The following is an 18227-nucleotide window of genomic DNA, read 5'->3' on the forward strand; positions in this document are numbered from 1 at the left end:
CCACTTACTCTTTTAGTGCCTAAGCCTCTTTGCGCCTAAAACAGGGGTAATCACAGAACTGGTGTCAGCGAGATGCTATGAGAACTTAAAGAATTCATTCATGTAAAGTTTATAACCTAATTCTTGGCAGACAGAAAAACCTTTAATAAATGTTTCAGATGATGTTGATGATGCTCTCAAACTCTAGAATCTCTTTGTCATCTGAGACTCCTTACCACAACCTGCATGGAGATGGGTACACCAATGAGCTTGAAAAAGATTTAATATTATATGTCAATGATATGTCAGAAAAAAAAAAAAAAAAAAGGCTTGAGAACACCCAGATGTTTGATAAGAAGTGAGTAAGCTGGGAAGCAGGGAAGCCTGCAAAGTGACTACTGCTATTATCCAGAGTTAACAGGGCCTAAATTAACCCAAGTGTAGTGGCAATAGAGTTGGGTAGACACGTTCAGGAGACATGACAAACTCTGAAAGTCCAAATGGGAATTATGTTACCCTCTGTGTCTCCCTCCTTCTGCCCCTCCCCTGCCTGTGCTCTTTCTCTCTCTCTCCCAAAAATAAATACATAAATATTTTTTTTAAAGATACATAGAAATATACTGACATGTAAAATTTCTACTTTAGTTTCTAGTCATATGTTCTCAACTGAAGGGATTGGATCTACACAGAAAGAGGGAAACACAAAGAGGCCAGGTTAGGGTGGGGCAGTGAGGTGAAGGAAGTGGTTTCACTATCTATGGGTGGAATCCTGATCAGATAGAATAAAATGAGCTGTTAACTGAATGGTTTTAATTTTTTCCCAAATAAAGTTCTTTATGTTCTGGCTCTAAAATCCTCAAAGATTTGGGGGTGAATAAGAACCCAATGTGTAAAGGCCTTCTATCTAAAATCACCTCCTTGGCACCTGTTGGGATGAGCACTGTGTGTTGTATGGAAACCAATTTGACAAATTATATTTAATATGAAAAAATAAAAAAATGAAAATAAATAAAATCACCTCCTCTGAGAAATCTTTCTTGGCTCCTCAGGCCTCCTCTCCAAGTTCATCAGACTACAACAGCAACCCATGGGAGGGTGTTAGGGGAGGATATAATCACGTGATATTGCTATTCACCCTATCTTTAAGTACAGGAGTTAAAGGGTAAATCAGCTCTAGATCCTGATTTTTCCCTCTTGCCCCCCAGGATTTGGCTGCCAATGTACTCTATCGCCTTATCTAATCGACAGACAGTGACGATTCATACTCTTTGTTATCTTAGAATTTTCTACATTCTTCAAGCTCTAGTTTAGGAATTCTCAAACCCAGGATGAATGCCAAAATTATTTGGGGAAACCTTTTTAAATATGCAGTTATAAGGCTCAATCCCTCAAACTCTGACCAGATCAGAGTCTTGTCACAGTCTCCTCCTTTGGAGGGTATCTGAAATTAGACCCAAGTTCCCCTACTCTTAGGTAGGCATTCTATATATATATGTAGATGTATATACACATACACACACACACACACACACATACACACACACACGCACACTATATATATATATATATAGTGGCTTTATTGTTTATCCTCAAAGTTTGGAGCCCATACATGTGCCTCAAGTTAGATTTTTTTCTAAACCTCTACCTACAGACCCAGCCAATATATGATTAGGAGGGTGATGACGCCATGTGGCCTATAAGCAGAGACACAGCAAGCCAACGCCTCAGAAACAGAGAATGGAAAGTGAGGAGCATACATAATCCATGAAGCTTGGCAGGCTCCTGACTCAAATCTGGATTCTGCAGAGATTTCCAAATACTGACTAGTAGAGAGGAAATAGTCAGGTGACTAAGAGCACAGCTTCTAGAGTCAGATGTGAATGAGTTAAAACCTTAAAAAAAAATTTTTTTAATGCCAGGAAGATGGTAAGTGCTAAGTGTTAGCTACTACTATTACCATCATCTGTAACATTATTATTTATTTGTCCTGCTATCCCTGGCCTGACCGAGTCTTCCCTGGAGGGAACTCTTTTTCTTACAGATAATGCAAACCAACTCACTCTACAATTCCAGTCATTCTTCCATTACACAGTTTGTAACTTCTGTACTTTTAATAAGTGTATATCCACATATGTCAGCGGTGGCCAAATGGACTAATCAGATAAGGCCAAGTGAGCATCAAAAATCCAAAAGGACCTCATCAAGGTTGTACCAGGATGTTCTTTCAACCATGCTGACTAGTGGCTTGGATTAGGAGTTGAGAAAATATGCCCACCACCAAGACTGTGTAATCCCATCCAGTGTCTCCCTGGAAGCAGCAGTGAATGTATAACAGTACTGTTTCCATTCATGGTTAATTATTTTATAGCTGGGCTATAAAAAGAATTTCTTTAAGAACATATTGCTAAACTTTAAAATATCTTTGGTTCTTGAGTTGGAAAACAGAAGTAGAATGGTGCTATATGCATGAGCAAAAAATACAGTCACACCACAGACACATAAATGTCACAAAAACTGAGTCTCATATGTTGCTTATGTTAAAAAAGAAAATTCTCATATGCTGCCAAAATTTCCAAGGCTACACCACCTTGGACCACTGTCACCATATCCTCTTAGAGAAGAGAGTGGCGGGAGAAACACCAGGGAAATTATAAAGCCAGGGAAGATACTGCAAGGGTATTCTAGAGGCAGAAGGGACCAGAAGGCATCAGCTGGCCCAATCTTCTCAGGATCAACCGTGGGCAGGGAGAGGAACCTGCCTCCCAGGGTCACCTAGGTGACTGGGGGCACATGTGGAACTGAGGTTTGAATTGCCCAATTCTGGTCTATTACTGGTTTTACACTGCTCCACAATGCTTTTATATAAGAAAACAAGGAGTAAAATTACAACTTATATACAATATTTTAATTAAATACATATATATTTTTGTAACTCTTGTCATTAATTAAAATGAAAAGAAGGGAAATTTTAGTGAAATGTGCTTTGTATTTTCTATTCTAAAAGTAAAACACATGCACTTGAGCAAAATCAGATGATACGAGACCAAAATGAGAATAAAAATATCCGATCAATAACAAAATCAAAATAAGCATTAGACCCACCATCCAAGCGCAGCTGCTCTTAATGGGTTCATATATTTCTTTCTAGCTTTATTTCTCTGCCAGAGTTTTTTAATGTATTTGTAGCTAGATTATATACATAATGCAGAATCCTCATTTTCACGTAACAGTATAACATAAGGCTATTTTTTCTGTTTTAAAAATATGCTCTGAGGCAAAACTGGAAAACGAAAATAAACTTAACTTGAATGAATTTAACTTAACTAAAATCAATGAGTTAAAAAGTTTAAATAAGATCTAAATCACTGTTAATATCGCACCAGTGATATACAATCTCTCCTATCATTGTTCAATGCAGTTTCCTACCTCCTCCATTTTCCTGCAAAGACACCCACTCTACTCTGTAAGGACTTAATTGACTTTGGAGCCTCAGATACGTCAAGGGAACAGAGGACAGAAGAGGAATTAGCGAAGGAGTTCAACCCATGACCTTCCCCTTACCTCCTGCTCAAGTCCCACCCAGGCCCAAATTTTCTTCACTCAGAACTGTATAACTTCCTGAGTTCAGCTGGAGGAAGAGATTCCAAGAGTATAAAAAAGGGTGAGAGTGACTCAGAGAAGGGGAAACAGTTAATGGCGAGGCTCTGACCACAGGTGGATAATAAATTTCAAAGAGAGAGCCTCCCAAGGAAGCCAGGGCCAAGTGGGTGAAATCCAAGGTGGGGAAATGGAAGAAAGAGTAATGGGAAAAAGAGAGAAAAACTAAGAAAAAGCAAGAAAAAGAAAAGAGATTGACAAAGAAAGAAACTACTATACTAACAGACCTATTCTCTTCTTTTCTACCTCTTCTCCTGTGACTTTAATAACATTACTGACCAGAGGATAGTGGTGAAGTTTGTGATGAATTTTCTCCCTACAACTAATGTTTGGCTTGGCTCCACCATGGTATTTGCATTTTGACTTCGGACTTTACCTTTGTCCACCACCTGCCCTGACCCCAAATGGTAGAGTAATAACGTGGCTTGTCCCACCCACTTCTGCCAGCTGGAACAAAACCTGTAGAGAGCCAATGGCTGAAACAATGGCAGAACAGTTTTATAATGTTTACAGATATACTTGAGACAAGGTTCTGAGGTTTCATAGCCCTCAGTTTTTACAATGATGTCTTTACCTTCTTCTTACCATAAAACAGTTTTCAACTTCAGGGATGATTAGCCGTCATTTCAACTGATTGGCTATAGTAGAATTTACTCAGTTGAAATTGCATTGCTGTCCTTGACATCTTTTCTACAGTGGAATAAACAATTAGTTTTCTAAAGAGTATATGTGGACATACATACTGAATTTAGAGCTCTTTATTTAAGTATCTCTTTATGCAAGAAAAGATACCAGAGGGAAGGGGTTATTAATCTATAACTATTAAAATAACAGACTGTATATTCCTTGGTTATACTTCTAGGGAAAATTTAATAGACTTATGAAAACTTTTATAATTAGATCATTTTATAAAATTATCTATAAAATTAGAGATGTATAATGTTTCTTCATTTCTAAGAACTTAACTGTTCTTGACTTTTTCCCTCAATTCTCCTATTTCCAAAAGACATATTAAATGACCCACCATATTCCCCTTTTCCTATACAGAAACAGCTTAACTAGCAGATCAGACATAGCAAAGAGGGTGTCTACTAAATGCTCACATCAAATCTTCTTTCCAAAGTTGAATGAAAGAAACTTTAAAAAGTTCCACTGAGCCAGGGCCAGAATGCCACAAAAGCATATTTTATATTAAAGTGAGCTTGGACAACAATCTATTCTTTCAGAGTTCCTAGGAAGATGCCAGCACATGGCCTCATCACAGGACCAGCAGCATAGCTGTCCCCTGGCGCCAAGACAACACCCAGCAGACCCTGCCAGCGCGTCTGAGATTCCATCAAAAACACATTTCCTCAGGTTAAGACATTGCCCGTTCCTAAGTAACCTCTTTATAAATTAATCCAAATGTTAGGAAAGATAATGCAATAACATATTATTTATCTGCAAGACCATTTTGGAAATATCAGCCTGTCTCTTTTCTATTCTGACTAGAAAAGGTTCCCGGGGTATTTGTTTCGACCTCCTAGTAGCTGTGTGAGTATTCACGACTTACTTTATTTTTCTGAGCACCGTTGGCTTCATTCAGAAAAATAAGGGAAAGTATTTATCTTCCAGACCACTGTGTAGATTCATTCATTGATTCATTCCAAAACATTTATTGACAACTTTGTGTCAGACCCTCTTCGAGGAGTTGGGGACAAAGCAGTGTACAATATGGGTAATAGCCATTGCTTTCTTGGTGCAGACAACAGCCTGAGAGGAAGCAAGGTTCAAGGAGACAGACAGACAATAAGTAAGTAAGTAAGTAAGTAAGTAAGTAAGTAAGTAAATGCCCATAAGTGTCATCGAGCATTCCATTTCTATATAAAGTGATTAGCAATGTCCTCCAGCTGGTCACACAGGTATTTGATGGAACAGCCTTTCTGGCAGAGGGAATAGCAGGTGGAAACGTTCTGAGGCAGGAATGTGTTTGCTTTTTCACACAACGGTGAAGATACCAAAGTGGCTGGAGCAGACTGAGGAAGGGAGTGGGTGGTGGGGGATAAGGTCAGACTGTCCAGACAGCTGAGAATCATGTAGGGTCTTGTAAGCCAGTGGAAAGAAGGGTTTCAGGCTTTACTCTGCATGAGATGGACCTTCTGCACATCCTAAGCAAAGGCAAGACATGGTCTGAGTTCTGTTGTAAAAGAATCACCCTAGCTCTCATGCTGTGATTAAACTGCAAAGGCAAGGACAGAATCAGGGAGTCCATTAAGGAGGCTAAGGCACTAATCCAGGAGGGAGGTGGTAGTGGCTTGGCCTGGAGGTGGTGTGAGTTGGGCAGCAGCAGCTAGATTCTGGGGATGCTGTCAAGGTTGAGAGGGCAGGACCAGGTGATGTGTTGAAGGCATAAATGAGAGAACAAAATCTAATATCAGCATATGTTCTATACATGTTAGCTTCCTTCTGTTACTTCCTTCCTAATAGATCCATGAAATAAAGTGCTGCTGAAAAGGAGGAAGAAGGATGACTGATAGGGAGAGATCAGAGCATGGGCGTGGGCACAAAGACCTGACAGGTTGGTTGTCTCTTCCAGGCATCCTGAGGTTTCCGAAAGCAAGCTAGAAGGGTCTCCTCCTTCCCAAAACTCACCGCCAGCCCCCATTGCCTCCAGGCATGGAAACAGAGCAGAAGGCAGTCTTGCTAGAAGTGCATGTGGCTTCTAAGGGACCTTTGAATTAATGTCAGTCTTGATAACCCTACAAGAGGAGGGAAAACATTTCTTAAATTATCAGGTCTTAAGGTCTTAAGTCTCATCAATGCTTACCCTACCCTCTCCCCTAAATTCCTGTACTGATGCACCCATGGTACCAGGTAAAACCTAGGACTTGAATGCAACTTGAGAGAAAATGGGAAACTGAGAGATCCAGCAATAACTGGGATTGATTTTCACTTCCCAGATAAATGAGGGCTCAAATGATGTCATTAGAAAAAATAAGCTGTATTCCATCCATGGCCCAGTTGCTACCCACTATAATAGCAATACCCTAATATAAATACCCACTCTATTTTTCTATTTTTCTCCTATAAAATATCTATTTTTCTCCTATAAGATATATTTGAATTGCATTTTACAAGTATTTCTTATGAATTTATTGAAGCTTGATTATATTTCAGAGCTCCAACTCCAGCAAAGGTAAAATAGTTTATCAAGTCAGAACAATCATACCGAAGTAAACCTCTAGAGCCTTGAAAAAGGTGGACATCAGAGGCAGGGAGCACTTTCCCTGGGCCTGTTCCATCACAGGACTTGTGGAGCCCAAGGGATACCAGAATTCTGGACATGGTGGCCGACTAGCAAATTTGGGAAATCTTTATGGCCCTGGTGTTTCTTGCCTTGATACAGAATAGCAAAGAAAAAGGAGTCTCTTCTTCCCTTCAAGTTTCTGACAATTTTGCTGTGTTGTTACTGAGTCTAAGGCGGAACTCTGGATTTCTGCTATAGTTTCTCTCTGGGCACATATAATGGAAAGAAACTATGACAGTCGTGAAATACTGCTCTGGGGGTTTCTCACTCTCAAAATTTAAGATAAGGTTTCATTTCATTTCCTTCTCAACATTGGCCTCAGCCATTCCATGCTCTTACTATACTTCAAAACCTATTTCTAACAGCCAGGAATCACTTGAGATGAGAATGAAGAGTCTTTGAAAAGTAGAGGGTCTCTAGACCCCAAAAACTTTAGAAGAGAAAAGCCAAGCCAAGGGAGGCTGGGTAATTGCTCTTGGCTACGAGAGGAAAAAAAAAGAAAACATGGGGATGGGACATCCACGTTTTCTTCAACTTTACAAAGTGTTCATGTTACATACTGTACAATTCTATTTTTATAACATCTTTGAAAGGGTAGTGTTTAGAAATGAAGGGCAGATGTGGGGCTGCAAAGGTCTGTGGGGGGAGCACTGGAAGGAGGTGGTTGCCATTATAAAAGAGAGGCATGAGGGATCCTTGTGGTGCCTGTGGGAATTGTCCAGAATCTTGACTGAGGAGGGGAACATGCGAATTTACGCAGGTGACAAAGCTGTGTCAGATTTCACACACACACACACACACACACACACACACACACACACACACACACAACGCAAGTAAAACTGAGGAAATCTTAGGATTTCTGAACTCTATCAATAGGACGCCCTGGTTGAGGGAACTGGGCGAAGTGTACAAGGGATTGATTACTCTGTATTATTTCTTACAATTGTGTGTGAATCTACAATTGTCTTGATAAAAATTTCAATTGAAGAAAAAGTGCTTAATGGAAAGACAGTCTTCAAAATTGCATGCATGATGCAGATATTGACAAGACAAATGCTGAAAAACTGATAAAGAGCATATTTCCCAGAAAGGAATGATTAATAAAAAACATCCAATCTAGCCAATAGTGAGAGAGACATAAATTAACAGATTAAAACATTATTTTCACCTATCAAGAGTTAACAATAAAATAAAAAAGATGTGGTAGAAAATATAATAAGACTTATACTCCCATACAAGGATGCCAGAAGTGTAAATTGATGCGGAACTTTTAAAAATCACTTAATAGTTTTGTAAAAATGATACACGCTTGGTATTTAAATTTTAAATCCAGTAAGTCTCATTACAGCAAGCAATATTATTTCTCAAGAGATTTTACCAAATTTAAAATATTAGGTAAAATATTCTGAATATTATGGGATTGTTATGTGTCTAAATGTGTATTTCAATATTTATTAATAAGAATAAACTTCAATTTTCAAGGAATAAAATTCAGTCAACTCTATGATAAAAGACATCAGTCTGAACAAACTCATAACCAACCACAAGTGTCCCATCCTATTTTTTATACACACAAAACACTGTAAAACATAAGCCTACTGGAAGATGAGTTTTCAAGAAAAAAATAATAATGGAATGCTAAGCTACAAGCAATAGACAAGATGAAAGAAAAAACTATACGGGGCTGAAGCGAGTGGTGATTATAGCAATTTTAAATACAAATAAGTGACTCATGTATTCAGATTATCAGTCTTTCTCCTTCCTGAATTATCTGTCCAGTGAATATTTGGCTTTGTAGTTTAAGCAACCACTGTCCTACACATAATAAATTACTCAGAGTACTACATTTTAGCCTGCCCCTTGGTTTTCTTCTATAACTTTTCCCCCAGACTTCCAATGACTTCTTTTTTTTTTCTTGTCCATTAGACAGATGGGTATGTTCACTCAGCACCAAAAAAGCTCCAGGTTTGTAATAATGAAAAGTATACACTAGTGTATACTATCTTCTTAAGATAATATCCACGGGAGCATGTGCTCAAACCCAATAATTCTATAAATTTATTCCAAAGAAATGATCATAGAAGCATTCAACTTTTATGTGCAAAGCTATGAGTTACTTTTTACCACAATAATTAGACCCAATCTAAATAATTAATAGTGAAAGATTTGTTAAATAAATTATAAAGAAGCATCAGCCGTAAAGAACTATTTTCTAAATGTTCACATATATAAATGCAAATGCATAGAAAAAGTCTGGAAAGATACATACAAAATAGTAACAGTTACATCTGAGGATGGGATATATTGGAGAGCTTTATGTAATTGAGACTTTTAACATGAAAATACATTGGTGTATTACTTTATTTAATTTCAAAAATACATGAAACTATTATTAATCTTCTACAAGTCCAGCATAAACAAAAACAAGATCAAAGAAAAAGTAGCAATGAACAAAACTATATCCATAAGATGAAGTATCATATACCTATTAATGCTTTGATAAATTTTAGTGCTATGGGAAACTGTGCTATGGGAAACTGTTCATTATATATTACTAAGTAAAGAAAAAAAGGTAGCTAAAATGTGCTAGCTGTTGTAAATATCTATGCACATCCATAAATAGGAAAAGAGGAGAAAACACATCACAATATTAATAGTTGTTACATCTGGGTTGTAAAATATTGGTGATTGCTGTTTTCTTTCTACATTTATTCACTTTCTAAGTTTTCCGGAGTTTTTATAATACAGGTCAAAATAGTTTAAAGCCAAACCACACTTTGAGGTCTTTCATCAACTGCACAGTATTCTGCCATCAAGTCTCTAGCAAACAGTCTTTCCATTATGCATCTTCATCGTAAAGCTTGTGCAAGCTAGATGATACACATGATTCCAGTAACTAAAAACTGTCAATGGTGTGACCTAAGTTGGAAGGCTCTGTCAATTTCACTGAAGACAAACACAATGGGGAAGCAGACTACAGAGGTTTAAAGAAGGAGTCTGAGATACCTCTAGTAATCTGTTTAAATGACCATATGTTGATAAAATCTGTAGATGTTGTTGTGATTTTTCTACTTAAAAAATGGCCCAATGTTGTGTATGCTTTTGATCTCACCGACATGTATCTACTGCTGAGAAGCTTTAATAAGGCCATTGTTTGGCTGGAGGGAGAGGAACTGAAAAGAGAGAATGATATAAACATTTTCTGAGTGCTAACTATATCGTAGATCCAATGAAAGGCATGTTATACAAACTAAAGTTTCCACAGAATCCGAGAGCTTTGATTTCTTGCTTTGTAGCTCATACCCTCACATTCTGGTTGTAATGCATTATGGAGCCCACAAAGGAGGCTGGGTCTCAGTTACCTCCCCCATAGGAGTGTGGGTAATGGGAATAAGAAGAAATATTTAGCCCTGACTCAATTCTTTACTGTCTTCTATTTATCTTCTTTCCTTGCTTAGTAATACTGCATTTTATTTGTAATGCAACTTTTTGGTTTTAAATTCCTTTTTAACACATTTCTTCTGGCCCTACAAATACCCTGGGAGATAGGCTATTAGTAAAGCCATTTTACACGCAAGAAAGCTAAGATTCGAGATACTGGGTAGAGATGTTTGGTGAAAGGCAAAGGTGTGTGTGTATTAGGCAAACACCAGACAGAACAGGCACCAGAACTCAGGCTTTCTTTCCTTTAGGCGACCCAGTAAGTGTCCCCCCTTCCTCCATTCCTTAAAGCAGTAAGTGGCAAGTGGTAAACAGACCTTACTTCAACAACATAACACTGGTGTCTATAAAAACGTCTCTGGACCCATCCCAGGCTAAGCCAGAGCCACACCCAGGCACAGGAACTCAGAAGGAGCAAAACCACTAGGGATCTTTTCTCTTGAGTTTCATTATGAGAACACCAACAAAGCCCATCCGTCTAACCCAAGGTCAACACCAAGCACTGAGCCCCTGAATCCCTGCCTCTGTGATAAATGTGTTGCCCTCAGCCTCCACCACCACTTCCCCCAAATCTTAGTGTTCTCAACCATCTTCCACAGCTTCCTCTTTTCTACCCCCTTCCCACTGTCATTTCTGTATTCCAATAAATATAACCTTTTGGTAACTCAGATCTCATTTCATGGCATGTGGAAACCGTGAAAACAGTTCTAATGTCACAACAGAACCACTCATCATCATCACCCAATGTTATTACAATAGAGAAAGAAACTGAATGTGAAGATGGCCAACGGGATGACCTTGCCAACTCTGCCCAAATTCCCCAGCTACAGGAAATTCTTTTCCTGCTCTGACTCAAATGAAAAGTTTTTATAACTCAAGCTAAGCCAACAGAAAGGAAAAGTAAAGGTAACAGACATGAAAAGTGACTTCCAGAGAACCCGGCTACCTTTCTAGAATAAGTGGATTACAGTCATTGCTTCCGTTTCTTCACTGCTTATTTCCATGTGACCTGTCCTAAAATGGCACAATTTAAAGTCTCCAATAGCCTTCCTGATGAATGAAATTACTTCTTTTCTCACTTCTTGTTTTCTGCATTCTCTAGGTAATCAACTCTGTTCACTTCCCCTTCTTCAAACTTCCCATACCACTGGACTTTGGAACATATCAAGATCCTGGATCTTCCCCATTTTTCCGCTTGCTATTTTCTCTTTGATTCTCTGGTTCTGCTTATAGAACATCCTGCTAAACCCTGTCCGTCATTCCATTTTGCTGTTTTCCCCATTCCTATTGCCACAACAGAAAGGATTCAAAGCCTATGGGTCAACCTCAATCCATATGAGAGATAGGTTGCTTGTTCCTACTTGCAAATATAAAGTGTTTCAAGACTTTAGCTCAGAAAAGAGGCTGGAGGGAAGCATGAGACACCACTAAATTTTCCTTGGGTTGGGAAATACATACATCAGCTCAGGGTGAATAAGTATGTCTAAGGAGTTGGTGAAAGCTCACAGACCTCTCTGCCAAAGGGTTGCCCAAGGTAGGAGCAAAGAGTGAACCTTTTTACCTTCATCATTATAGGCCAGATATCAAGGATACAAGGTCCACAGCACAAGGGCTACAAAGTTAATTTGATTCTCTGATAACTAGAATCTTGTTGCTGGTCATAGCTAAACTGATATGTAGTTAAAAGCATCTTTTACCTGTCTGCACTCTGTGAGAACCAGAACATTTGTGTAATAGAAGCATGATATAACTAAAGAAATTCTGAATAAAAGAATTAGGAACTCACAGAAGGATGTGCTCCCACAGCATATTCTACTCAAACAAGGCATCCTCAAGAGCTTCCACATGTCACATGCCCAGGAAGAAGAGTATTTGTCACTGACTCCATGCTTGATTGATTTGATACAAATGGAGATAAAATCCCTTGCTTTCCAACAAAATATTTATTGAGTGTTAATAAGTAAGTAGCAATAAACATCACTTTAAGTTTTACAGGGTTCCTTATGATTCATTCATTCAACAAAAGACCTAATTGAATGCTGAACAGTGTAGGCACTGTAGAAAATGTAAAGGTAAGTTAGAAATATTTCCTCCGGACAAGAAAGTGAGAAGCTAGTAGTAAGATTAAGTATGCACTTAAATAACTACCATATAAGTGGAAAGTAAGTGATGCAAGAACTGCCCTGATAAATTACTACACATCTAGCTTTCTAAATATCAGAGTGGAGAGATTGCTTTTAAGGAGCATTTGATCTGCAATGCATATCCCAATTTATTCATTTGACAATTACTTATTACCTGCTCAGAAAGTACAAATTGGGGGAAAAAAAACTTTTAACCTGCAAATCCCTTTTCTTTGGGAGTTACAACATTTTACCTTCTCACCAGCAATGTACTGTTGTTCCACATGCTCAGCAAAAGGTGTGGAGGATACAGAGTGAAAAAACAAAGTGACCCAGCCACTGTGTAGCTCAGAGTCTCATCAGCAAAGCACAGTAATTGTAAGAATACAGACAGTCACCAAAACAATATGCTAGACTTTTTAACTCGACAATATCCAAGCAATCTTGTCTCTTCCACACCATGCCCCATAAGTTATCATGGTGCTCCCCTTTCTCAGCCAGGAAGCCCTCAAGATGTCTGTGGGGTTTAAAATGTCTACCTAGCAAAAATCCATTTATGAATCACAGGCACCATTTGTATTCAATCTCCCAAGAATCCCATCTCTACTCAGAAAAACAATTAGGGCAGTCATTTGGGGGCAAATAATTAGGGCAAACATATGTTGGCCACTCAGCTGACCATGAATGTAACTGAAGATGAAATACGAGGTAATGTTCCTCAATTAGACAGGATAATCCTCATCACAAAAGCCTGATTAGTGTGTTTATACCAAGCCCCTTACCCTGTTGGTGAAAACAGCCTTGTGTTGGGTCACTGAGAAAACTCAGCTAGGACATAGCCATAAGATTATAGGTAAAGAAGGTACTTCTTTCATTTCAGATATGCAAGAGTATTCATATATCCATCCTTGGTGATTTATTCCAAATATAAAAACAAGCTCACTTTCAGTTTTAAATATATTACAGCTCTGTATAAAATAAAATGGAGATTCCTTTATATAATCTGTATGGTACATTTTCTTTATATAAAAAAAAAAACAACCCTTACCTGTTTCTGAAAGCCTAAATGAACTTTAAGAAATTAAGAAGTCTACTTCATTTATTCACTATCATTCATATCTCATTTGTTCATGTATTCATATACATTTGTCCATATATTCAGCACAAATTTGGCATGGTACGCTAGACACTACACTTGGAGTTTAAGAGGAATAAAGCACAGCCCCTGCCCTCAGGGTGCTCACAGCCTAGCTTTCAAAGCACAGAAGATGGAGTAATCAACACCCAAAGTTTAAGCATCACCTCAATGGAGGTGGGCCTTAAAGGAACACAACAGCCATTACTGGGCCCAGAAGGTGGCCATGGGCACAACAGGCCAAGATAACAGCTGAAGGAAGAAACCCAGAGGCTAATGGGAGAGCAATGAAGGAAGTTTCCTGTTTAGAGCTTGGTTTAATCAAATATTAATTAATGAGATTTTTTTACCCTAAGTGAATTTTAGAACAGTCTAAAAGTAAAAACACATTGAAAGGACTTTGTTTCTCTCTAAATAAAATCCTACTAACAGTCCCATCTTCAGTCTGAGCTGCAAGATTTCTAAAAGTGCTGTTTATTTTAATGTTTATTTATTTTTGAGAGAGAGAGAGAGAGAGAGAGAGAGAGAGAGAGAGAGAGAAAGGGAGAGAGCACAGGCAGAAGAGGGGCAGAGAGAGAGAGGGAGACACAGAATCTGAAGTAGGCTCCAGGCTCTCAACTGTCAGCACAGAGCCCAACGTGAGGCTCAAACCCATGAACCATGAGATCATGACGTGAGCTGAAGTCAGATGCTTAATCAACTGAGCCACCCAGGCGCCCCTGAAAGTGCTGTTTATTAAAAGCAAGTCTTTCAGAATGAAGGACCAGAGTATAAACAGAGCTTTAATAGTTCACACAATTACCTGAGCAAACACTTGCAGAATTACCAACAAAACAGGCATTTACATAAGGGCAAACAACAGGAATCAGTTACTGAAACAGCCCAGTTTCACTGACATACAGAGAGAGAGAGAGAGAGAGAGAGAGAGAGAAAGCACTTTTATAGTCATAAAATAATGACCAGTATTTTCCTCATCACTTTTTCATTCCTACATCCCAACATCCTTGACAAATATCATCTGATAAAATTCGTATTATTCCACAGCTGAAGTCTACAGGGGTTAAGAATTCCACACAAATACATTAACTCAGAGTGCAGAGACGGTGCTGAATTTAAGGCTCAGTGCTCAATCTACCATTCTACTTCCAAACTAGCTCTGGACAACACTCTAAAAAATGAGCTATAAATCAGAAAGGAAATGAACTCTGAGTCACCTCGTAACTGATCCAAAACACCTCAATTCAGTGCCACCACACCCTCCAACTTAGAGTGACTGAGGGCCAAGAAATCTCATAGATCTTGTATCTTTCATGCTGAAACTGTGTATTTCTGCTTGGAAGTGCTGAGAATTCCCCCTTCCCTCTCTTCCCACCCTTCACAATGCCAACTGCCCTTTCCTTCTGCTGCATTCTCTGGGGAAGAGTAGACTTTTCTTTTGGGGCCATTAACTTTTTTCTATTATTAGTTCAAATGAATTCATTTTTTGATTCTTAATTTTACAGGTTGGTGAATTCTGACAAATGTATAATTTGTATAACCATTGCCATATGAGAACATTTCCATCGCCTGAGGGCTTTCCCTGAATGCCCCTTCCCAGTCAGCTCCTGCCTATCCCCCAAAGAGGCAACAACAGCACTGCTCTCTTCCTCCATAGAAGTTTTGCCTGTACTAGAACTTCATAAAAATGGAGTCATCCCATCTGTTCTTTTGGTGTGTGTCTGGCTTCTTTTACTCAGCACCTATTTGAGATTCAGCCATGTCATTGTGCATATTGGTACTTTGTTCCTTTTTATTGCTGAGTAGCATTACATGAATGCAGCACAACTGTCTGTCCATTATCCCGTTGATGGACATTTAGATTGTTTTCAGTTACAGGCTGTTAAGAATACATCTGTAATAAACATACCTTAAGAAATCTTTTGCAGGGGGACAAATGCTTTCGTTCATTTTGGGTAAATACTGAAGAGGTTTATAGAACAGGTACAGGTTTAACTCTGTAAAAAAATTTTTTTCTAATCTGCAAAACCTTTTTCTTTGGGTAGTACAACATTCTACCCTCCTCACTAGCAATTTATTATTATTCCACATCCTCAGCACAAGTAGCTGTGATCAGTCTTTTTAATTTTAGCCAACTAAGTCAGAATGTAGTCGTATCTCACTGTGGTTTTACTCTGCATTTCCCTGATGACTAACTGCACTGATGACTTTTTCGTATTTATACAGGCCATTCATACATTTCCCTTTGTGAAATGTCTGTTTCAAGTCTTTTGCCCAATTTTTAATAGGGCAATTTGTCTTCTTTCTATTGAACCATAGGAATTCTTTATATACTCTTGATGTAAGAACTTGTCAGATTTATGTTTTGTAAATATTTTCTGCCAGACTATGTATTTTTTTTATTGATATTGTACAGCCATTACCTAGGTCACAATATGAGAATATTTCCATCGCCTGAGAACTTTCCCTGAATGCCCCTTCCCAGTCAGTTCCTACACATCTCCCAAAGAAGCAACAAGAGCACTCATCTCTTCCTCCATAGAATAGTTTTGGCTGCACTAGAATTTCAGAAAAATGGAGTCATCCCATATGACTAGTTGTTGATTTCTAGTATGATTCTACCATAGTCACCAAGGTTTCAATTTTTTGGAACTTATTGGTAATAATTTTACGGCTCATCCTATGATCTAGCTTGATGAATGTTCTATGTACCATGAAAAAGGACCTATGTTGTGAGTCTTTAGCTGAAGTGATCTATACATACCAATTTGGCTAAGTGGGTTGGTAGTTTCATTGAAAACATGCAAATACACATATACGATTCGTATTCTGTGTGCTACTATCATATACTTTAGGAATCTTGTAAAGAAGTAATTCCTTAGAATTACTCATACCAAGTAGTTCCTGTTATCCAAGTATTTACTTTTTTGGCATCCTATGTATCTTCATGTGGATCTGTGACTCCACCCGATATCATTTCCCTTGGGTCTGAATAACTACCTTTAACATTGCTGGTTAACTCTGCTTTTGCTTGTTTTTAAAGTTGGTATTTCACCTTGCGTTCTGAAGGATATTTTCATTGAGGTGAGAATTCTAGGTTGACCTTTTTCTTTCAGTACTTGAACGATGTCACTGTCTTCTGGCATGCACTGTTTTCCATGAAGTCAACAGTATTTCTGAACATAGTTCTCCTTTATATGTCTTTTCTCCTGTAGATATTTTCTTTATGTTTGACTTCCAGAAACTTGACTATGCTATACCCACATGTTATTTTCTTTATGTTTATTTTACTTGGGGTTTGCAGATATTCTTAGATCTGTTGATTGGTATTTTTCATGAAATTTGAAAGAGTTTTGATATTATATCTTCAAATATCTTCCTTTCCCAATCTCTCCATACTCTTTTACCAAAAGTCCAACTATACATTGTTATATTGTTTGATATTGCCCTAAACGTGGTTAAGTCCATTTTTAAAGTTTTTTCTTTGTTATGCTTCCATTTATATCATTTCTAGTGTCCAAACATAAAATTCAATGATTTTTCTCCTGCTGTTGCCAAACAGATAATAAGCTGACTCAGTGAATTTTTCCTTGTAAATGATGTATTTTTTAGCACAAGTGCTTTCATTGGTTATTTTTTTTTTTTTGGTTTTTTGGTTTTTATTTGGTTATTTATTTTCATTGGTTATATAATTTCTGTTTCTCTGCTGAGATTTTCCCTGGGTTGGCTCATTAAGCTCTTTTAAATCATCTAACATCTATAAGAGTTTTTCAAAATGTTGTCTCACAATTCAAATATCTATGCCATCTCTGGGTCTGTTTTATTGACTGTTTTTCTCCTTATTATGGTTTACATTTTCCTATTTCTTCATTTGTCTAATAATATTTTATTATCACTTGGATGCTGTTGAGTGCTACATTGCTGCAAGTCTAGAACTTGTTCTTTTCTCTTAAAGCTAGTTAACTTTTCTTTTCCTGGGAGGCACTAAGTTGATTAGCAGAAGGCTTTGCTGACGGCTTTGTTAGGGCAGGGATACAGTAACCCTGCCTATAGGGTTAAAGTAGCTTATTCCTAATGCATGGCCTTTATGGCATCTCAACTAAACACCTAATATGTTCACTGAGGTATCTTCCCACTGAATATTGGGATTTCCAACTTTTCCCAACCCTATGCTATCTTCAGAATATCCATTCAGCTAAAAGCCATCAGTAACTATTTTCTGCCAGAACTGGCAGAGTTTCAAAATATATGCATAGTCAGCTAAAGACTCAAAGAAACACAAAATCAGATTTCTGATATTTCTTCTCTACATAGCATCCTACACTCTAGTATCCTACCTTGCAAGTTTCAACACCCTATAAATTTTGCAGTCTACTTCCTTTGTCCAGCAAGAGAGCTATTTTCCATGCAAGTTCTTCTTCCACATGTCATCACTTGGGAAGTGCCCTCACATGAAAAAGCCGGAGTGCATAGGGAGCTCATCTTGTTTATTTCCCTTCTTTTAAGGATCACAGATCTGTGCAGTCTAGTTTCCAATGCCTTGAAAAAGGTTGCTTCAAATCTTTCATCTAGTTTTATATTTGCTAACGGAGGAAAGGTTAAGTCT

At 38.0% G+C, this 18227-nt stretch overlaps 1 protein-coding gene across 10 annotated transcripts in view; it reads right to left on the reverse strand.

Annotated features, from left to right (window-relative positions):
- The window catches only part of LOC147584351 (uncharacterized), a 477282-nt gene that overhangs the window by 283022 nt on the left and 176033 nt on the right, over window positions 1–18227 (reverse strand). For 8 of the 10 annotated variants that reach the window (XR_015248641.1, XR_015248642.1, XR_015248643.1 and 5 more), the window contains one exon: window positions 6268–6374. The exons of the other annotated variants lie outside the window; for them this stretch is intronic. The gene's annotated coding sequence lies outside the window, so the exon portion shown is untranslated. The remainder of the gene's footprint in view (window positions 1–6267; window positions 6375–18227) is intronic. 10 annotated transcript variants of the gene reach the window in all.

Source organism: Puma concolor, chromosome A1, assembly GCF_028749965.1.
Source record: "Puma concolor isolate L17-30 chromosome A1, mPumCon1.1.hap2, whole genome shotgun sequence".
In the NCBI taxonomy this organism is placed as follows: Eukaryota; Metazoa; Chordata; class Mammalia; order Carnivora; family Felidae; genus Puma; species Puma concolor.